Raw genomic sequence first — 8,202 nt, 5'->3', positions numbered from 1 at the left:
GGGGGGGGGGGGGGGGGGGGGAATGAGTGTGAACATACGTCCCGTTTTGGCCGGGACAGGCCCTTTCTGAAGCCCGGGCCTGGAATCCTGGCAAAACTGGGCCTTTGTCCCGTTTGTTCTTGCCAACGGCTCCTCAGCTGGCAAAGGAACGGGACAACTGGCCAGTAGTGCCAGAAGAGCGGGGTGTGGCGCCGGGCTGCGCGCAAGGAAGGTGCAGCGGGGGGAGCAGCAGCAGCGATGCCAGACCCACACAAGAGGGTGGGTCGGGCCAGACCAGTCCTGGGTGGGCGACAGTCTTGGACTTGTCCTGGACATGGTGGGACAAGGGGATCTTGGGCCAGCCCCAAGGCAGGGAAATCCTGGGCATGATCAGGAGGCAGGGACGGCTTGGGCTGGCCCCACACAGGAGGGTCCTTGTGTGGCCCCATGGGGGGGGACATCTCATGTTGGCCTTGCACAGGCAGGCAGCAGAGAGGCTCGGGTTAGCGCCCCAGGGTGGGGGGCCCAGGTGGGTGTGCGTAGGCAGGGAGGGCTCAGTCTGCCCCCTTCCCGGGAAAATCCCTTCCTGACCCTTGGAGCCGAGAAGCCTGAGCTTTTAGGAACACCCGCTAGAAACCGCCCGTGCGCCCTGGGGCTGTGGAGCTCTGCCCCAGGACTACAAGCTGCCCGGTCGCATGACTGTGTCCTGCTCTCAGCACCAGTCCCTTGTTTGCCCCGCTCAGCCAGAGCCCCCTCGGAGAATGAGGGATCTTCTCGCTGCCAGCCTGCCTTGGTTCCTGGCCCGTTCCCAGCCGTTTGCCGAGGTGCCAGCATCGTCCCTTGGCTTACCCGGCCCCCTAATCCATTTGGACTTCCAGCGTTTCTCACTCTATTCCTGCATTCGCTAACCTCCCCGACGTCGCTTTCTCGGCTGATCAGCCTCCTTTCTCCATTCCCTGCAGACTCTGTGTGCTCCTAACCACCTTTCCGAAGCAGCAATCCAGCCAGCTGCATTGGGGGCCTGTCCTTACACGTGCTTTCCCCCTTGCTCGGGTTGCAGATTTCAAATCGTGTGTGGATTGTGGCACTGCAAGAAGAAAGGGACTCTTGGAAACGCTAGTGCTGAGCTCTCCAGAGAAGCCAGGCTTGAGTGAAACTCAGCCAAAGACCACAGAAATGCCCCCGCTCGGATCCATCAGGCGAGATTATGTGCAGCCCACGGCAGCATTAAAACATAGCGAGTCAGCATAGTTCTGCCAAGATAACTCGCGAGTAAATTGCAATGCAGTTGCATAAACAAAGGGAATATTTGCGTTCGGAGGCAGCTAAGTGGGAAAGTCCAGCAGGCACCTGGTGGTGCAGAAAACCCAGAACATGACTTACTAGACATGCAGGTGAGTTATCAAGCTCTCATTCCCTCGGGTAATGCCCAGTGGTCCCTGTACTCCGGGCACTTGTGCGGCCTCTCAGGAGAGATTCAAATCACAGACTCATAGAACATTAGAACGGGAAGGGATCTCGTGAGGTCATCAAGTCCAGTCCCCTGCCCGCATGGTAGGACCAAGCATGGTCTAGAATGATTATCCCTGACAAGTGTCTGTCTCACCTGCTCTTCAATATCTCCAGGGATGGAGATTCCACAACCTCCCTAGGCAACTTATTCCAGTGCTGAACCACCCGGACAGTTCCTGATGCCCTGCCGATTAGCAGAGTGCCCACAGCTGGGTGTTTGATGCTAGTGGTGGTGCACATGCCTCAGTGCACTATAACAAAGTTTATTCCTCACATGGCAGGAAAAGAGCAGAGGGAACATTGGCCATACCCCCAAGCAGTGACCACCACAGGGCAGAGCGCTTCAGGGTGCCACAGGGCACCTCACTCTTTAGAGCATCAGCGCCTTGCCAGCTCAGACTGAGCAGCAAAAGACCAGGAGGTGATAAAAGCCAGCAGGTGGCCCAGATGGGGTAGGCAGCTGCCAGGAGCGGGAAGGCAGTGGGGAGAGCTGGCTCACATGGCAGGCAAAACCCAGGCATGTGTCTGTGTCGTGTGGTTCAATTTGTTTTAGAGGGAAACCAGGACGCTCTAGGGAAATGTAACCACTGTCTTATTTATTGCAAGCTGTGAGCAGTGAATACAGTTGTTGAAATTATACAAGCCTTAACAACCACTGTACAATGTAACCCGTCACTACTGTACAATTCATACAGCGCAAAGCAACGCAAAAGCAACTAACAGAAGAGCTACTAGAATACAACAATAAAGCCTGGTTCACTCGCATGTCACCTGTGTGCCACCTACAGTTCCAGGCAGGTGGGTGTGGTCCCACCCATCGGAGCGCCGATTTACATCGAGCAGAGCCTGGGGGTCAATCCTGCTCCCTCCCTCCCCTCGATTCTTCTGACGAAGCCCACTGGATAACAAAGCGAGACTCGGTCGTTCGAATACTATTTACCAATTGGTTACGTGTTGTGCAAGATACCTAGCCTGCCTGATGCCCTTATGTGGGTTCATCCTGCTACTCGGGATATTGCACAAAATCCCTGCGTAGTTGACAGTTGTGTGGCTGCAGCTGTAATTTTTACTTATCAGAAACAGAAGGACCCGTCCAAGGTTGATTGTCATGTGTTCTTGACGTGGTCTTGCTGTGCCGCTTAATCTGCATTATTGTGCAAAACATTCCGGCCTCCTAAAGCTTCTCCCCCGCCCCCAGCCTTACCTGCGTGCTACGTGCACCAGACTTGAGACAGGCCCGGGTTTTGCTTTTTAGGGGTCAAGGCAGGGCCGTCCAGGCTCCCCTACAGTCCGGAGCGGGGCTGGGAGGAGCTCCTAGGAGCCGTGCCGTTCTGCCGGGAAGGCCCTGGGCCAGCAGGTGTGTGGGGTTCAGGGATCACGCAGTGCCCCCTTCCCGCTGGCAGGGCCTAAGTCCTCCACCAGCTGCAGACACTCTGCCTGGGAAGCTTGCTCAGCCCCATAGACCCTCTGAGGTGAGTGGCCTGGACAGAGGAGACCTCCGGGGAATGGTTGGCTCCTGCAGGAGACGCCGGTTGAGGGAAAAGGGACGATTGTGCGGAATGTGCATCACTTGGAGGAAATAAAGCAGACGCCCTGGGAAAGAGGGACAGTCCCTGCCTCTGGCCACGGAACCAGTCCCCCCTGGGCTGGGGGACAGGGCAGCAGCCTCTCCAGGGTCTGGGACACAGTAACTCCAGTATCATCAGAGAGGGGGCTCAGAGCAGCTGCGGTGATACCATCAGACGAGGGTCCAGCCCCTGTTCTCTCCTCCATGGTCCCTGCCTGTCCCCGTGGGACCTGAGCGTCTCCCGCATGCACGCAGCATGTGTAATGCCGGCAGGCGCAACCGAACCCGGGCCCTCCGGCGCTCAGTGCCTGCGCCTCTAGGACGCGAGCTGAAAGCCAGCGGGAGCACAGCGAAGGGTGTAGAGCAGACTCCTGGAAGCGGGCTAGGTGCCGTTCCACGGTTCAGTGCCCCACGCCCGGCGGGTGTCTCGGTTACAACTGCACCCAGCAACGTGTGTGTGTCTCCCTCTTTCTCCAAAGAGCAGGGGCGTGGCTTAGCGTTTCGTTCCACGGGAAGTGCCTGGAGGAGCTTGCAGGCCAGAGCCACGGGGGAGGTTTGCCAGGGACACTGCGGGTGCCGTTAATCAATCCGCATTGCTTGGGCTGTTATCGCTCCTGCGTGGGTGCTTGTTAGCTCCACATTCCTCTCTTCTGGCAAACAGAAGGTACAATAATCCCCAGAAATACTGCAGCCCGCTCACCTGGCACAGGCTATGCTCACTCCGCCTTTCAAGCGGCTGCAGGTTATGTACGTTGCATGTGTCTCTGCCGGCTGTTCCCCCACAACCACGGGGACACACGATGTGGCAGCCCTTGAACTGATCTCACGGAGCAGAATTCTAATAAGGACGACCACGCCGGGCACGGGACTGATCTACACTCCTGTCCCCTGGCTCATTCTTCTCTTTCATCTGCACAGAGCCCAGTGAGCCCCCGGGGATCCGTTTCCCTTCCTTAGTGCTCACATCCAAGACTGGCAATGCTGCCTGTGACGTAGTGGGGGTACTTGCTGGGCTGTGGTGACCTCTGCTGTCTGGAGCAAGACCCATCAGGGAAAACCTTATTATGCAAAGGTACCCTACCGGTTGAACCAGCCAACCCCCCATGGGGAGAAACAAAGGGAGGTGGAAGGCTGCCCTGGCTGGGGGCAGGGCTGGGAGAGGTAGAGTTAGTTCCTGTCTGGAAAGCAGGGGAGAAGGAGCTGGGGAGGGGGGCTGGGACTCCCCTATCTCAAGGGGAGCACTGAGGCCTCTTAGCCCCAGTTCCTGTAACCAGATTCCATCTGTGCTATGCTGTATCCTGGAGGAGCAATAAACCACCCTCAATTCCACTGGCTGGTGGAGTCTGTTTGTGCCATTTCGGGGTGCAGGAGACGGGGGACCCCCAACGCGGCGTCACACTGCCGAATTGACTGTGCAGTCTGTAGAAAAGGAGCCTCCAAATCTCAGCGGAGCGGCCATGTTCGTCTGTAGCTTAACAAAGCAGCACGCGGTCCTGGGGCTAGCCACAAGAGAACCAGGAGCGTTCGTGGGGGAAAGCCACTTCCTCGGATGCACTGGAGTGGAAATAACAGCACCCAAGAGATCTATGAATCAGCAGAAGTACCTGTCAATTGTAGGACCCGTGTTAGCGAGGCTCGGTCAGTGGGCAGGAGGTGTCCCGTACGTGGAAATGCAGATGTGAACGGCAGGAGAAATCGGCTTTGAGTCACCAAAACAAATAGGGGCCTTTGGAGCACAAGCTGAGAGGAGACGGGGAACCGCTGTGCGGCTCCGCAGAGTGGAAAATCTCTGGTATTGGCTCACAACCAGACAGGAGTCTGCCGCCGGCTGTGCGTGCGTCTCTGGCGGCCGAGCTCAGACGGCAGACGTGGTGACTCGCCGTTGGCTGGGCCTCTGGGCTCGGAGGCTTCCACCCTGCATGGGCATCACAAGCGGTGAATTCCCCAGGGGGAGTGGTTGCTCCTTCCGCAAGTGGCAGGAGGCAGCGCTGGCGAGCACCGGGCCCAGGACCATGGGGGCAGAATGAGCTTGCAGCGCAGACAATGGCATGTGCCGTAGTGTTGGTACCTTGCTGGTTGCTAGGCTTGGGCTGTGGGTGACCCCCACTGGCTGCTGCCTGTACCACGGCCCAGCAGGTAACTGTTCTACCAGCTACCCCCCAGGGAGAGGAACAAAGGAAGGTGGAAGGCCGTCCCTGGCTGGGGGCAGGGCTGGAAGAGAGTTAGTTTCTGTCTGGGAGCATGGAGGAAGCAGCCTAGGGAAGGGGCTGGGATTTAGGGGCCCAGTCTCCCCCATCTCAAGGGGGCTGAGGCATCCTAGCCCTGCCCTGGAACCAGATTCCATCTGTGCTGGGCTGTATCCTGGAGAGGCAATAAACTCCCTCTGTTCTACTGGCTGGTGGAGTCTGTCCGTGCCACTACGGGGGTGCAGGAGACGGGGAAACCCCAACGCGCCGTCACATGGCGCGCGCTTGGTTTGGCTTGTGACTGGACCCCCCCCCCCCAGCCTCACCCAGACGCCACTGGGAGCTAGCGCCGCTCTGCTAGAAGGGCTCCTGAACCCTGATTGTAGAAGAGACTGGAGCAACCTCAAGGAACTGGGGTCAGAACAAACTTGTGAAATGCAGCCAAAGTCTACAGCCACTTCATGTGAACTTTATCCGCAGGGAGGGGTTATTTACGGACCGAGCCCCAGCTACAGGGGATCCGCTAGCATCCTGCCAGGTTTCTGGGGGGCAAATTGCAATGAAGGTCTATAGTTGCCTTAGGACACAGGTGTAGGGGAAGCGCAGGGGGTGCGTGGGCCTCGCAAACTGTCCGGAGGGAGACTGCCTGCCGGCCTGGCGCCTGTAAAACACACCAAATAAACGAGTCCTGGGAGACTGAGACTCTCTCCAATGCACCGTCAGACTCCAACGGGACCAGGGAGGGCAGGAGAGCACGGCCAGCTCCCGCCTCCTGCCAGCTCCCGCCTCCTGCCAGCCACCCGCCTGGAATCCCAGAATGACCCCGGTAGGACTACGGCAGGAAAGAGACAGACAGGACCTAGGTCTGGGCTGCCCTTCGTGGCTCGTGTGCGGAGTCCCGGGACGCGGCCCACGCCTGGCTGTAGGGTGTGCCCCTGCCACCTGTGACCTTTCCAAACACGCTCTCTGGGGCTTTCTCCCCCTCGGAGGAGTTCCCGGTAACCTCACTCTACAAGATGGAAAACTTGGCATCCGGTAGGCGGCTGGGGCCCAGAGACACTGCCGATTGTGCTGACTCATACGCTGCTTTATTGTGCCCTTGTGCGTCCCTGTCTGGAGCTGCCTGTTGCTCCGTGCCCGACCGGGCCTGACTTTCTGTTCTGTCTGTGCAGCGTGGCCCCGCAGGGTCCTCTCACAGGCGCCGCGCGCTACAACTACAACCACATGCTCGCTTGTCAGAGGAGGCATCTGGAGACCAGGCTCTGAGCCCGATCTCCCGCCAGGTCTGTGCGACCCCACCGAGCCCTGAGACGCCTAAGGGCAGGCAGCCTCTAGCGGGCACGGCGTGCGTGTCTCGCGCACCGCACCACGCTCGCCGGGAGAGAGAAACGCCCGGTCAGAGGCGGAGCCACAAAAGCAACGAGGGGTCCTGTGGCCCTAGAAAGGCTCTGGCCAGTGCAAGCTCACGTTCAGCTTCCTGTGTCACAGTGTAATCACTGGGATTGACCAGTCAGCGGGAAGGAAGCCAGCGATGGTGTCCCTCTCGTTTCTCAGCCCCACCGGTGTGGGGTTATCCCCGTGGTCTCTGACCCACTTTGCGTCCATTTCAGTCGTCATTGACTCAGACAATGAGTCTGTGGCTCCCACCCGTTATTCCAAGCACCAGACTTGGCCCAAAGACCGTCTGGTTGCCCCGTGGCCGGGAGCTGGAGGGCTTTGATTCATTTGCATTTAACAGGTGGAGTGAATTGTAGCTCCCTCATCTCCCAACATGCAGGGCATGGCCTGCGGCCACGGCCTGTCCCAGCGCAAAGAGAACCAGACAGAGGCGGGAGGCTAGACTGCTTGGCTCCAGGTGTAATACGGCCGGCTGGAACGCCTCGTCTCGGGGGCCTGTGTCTGTGCATGAAACAGGGCAGCCAGAGGGACGAAGCGTTGAATTCTGCAAGTGGCACTTGGTTTTCAGCTATTTCCCCCAGCCACAGAGCCATGTCCTGGGCTGAAAGTTGGCCGTGCATGGTGTGGAGGGTATCACTGTTTGTGGTGGCGCTGTAGCCGTGCTGGTTGCAGGACAGGAGAGACGAGCGAAGCAAAGAACTTGCCCCCTGGCTGTGTCTCTTACCCTGCGGCTTTGCCATGTGTAGAGACCCCTGTGGACCTGATGGGGCTACCGGAGGCTCCCCATGGCCGGTTATGTTAGACCCCCGCATACCATTGGAATGGGCGCCTGGCCCGGAGCCCGTTGACGCCCGCCAGAGAGGTAGCGCCCGGAATGCCCCTTCGCCTTGCACCGGGATGTTTGCTTTCACAAGCGGCCGTGCGGCGGGAGACACTCAAAGGCTCGTCCCACGCACGAGGAGCGTGCAGACGCCATGCCCCTGCCCTGTGCGGTGACAGCCTCTCTTGCACGTTCGCGTTGCGGTGACAAGGGGGTCGCGCCGTTGGGTGTCCCGCGCACCCCTCGGGACGGAGCCATTTTGCATCAGATGTACAGAGCGCCGAGGGTCTGATACTGCCAGACACTGCGCACTCCCTGTAAAGTACAGTCCCCTTGGTTATTATCGGTTGTCATAGACGTACCAGGACCGCCTTGGGCCAGGCACATTGCATCCCGCACAGCAGCTGGCCCCTGGAAAACCACGCCTCGGAAAGCACCCCGTTCCTCCATCCGTTTGTCTCCCACACACCCACTTTACAAACAGAGCCAGATGCACAAAAGCAGGACCAGGATGCACACGTCCGGGCACGCCACGGCCCGGCACTGGGAAATGTGGCTCGCCTGCCAATCACAGTGTGAAAGAGCTTTCCCGGTGCCCCCTGTCCTGCACCGTGCACTCTCCCGGGAGCACCGGCATGGCCAGAGCCCGCCCTGGTCCCACGGGGCCCTCGGGCAGCAAGGTGAGCGCTAGGCTTGCAAAGGGGACACAGTGCAGAGGAGTAAAGTGGGGAGGGAAGGGA

The sequence above is a fragment of the Pelodiscus sinensis genome, chromosome 16, assembly GCF_052426305.1.
Source record: "Pelodiscus sinensis isolate ZL-2025 chromosome 16, ASM5242630v1, whole genome shotgun sequence".
NCBI classification, from domain to species: Eukaryota; Metazoa; Chordata; order Testudines; family Trionychidae; genus Pelodiscus; species Pelodiscus sinensis.
Note: the sequence above shows the minus strand (reverse complement) of the source record.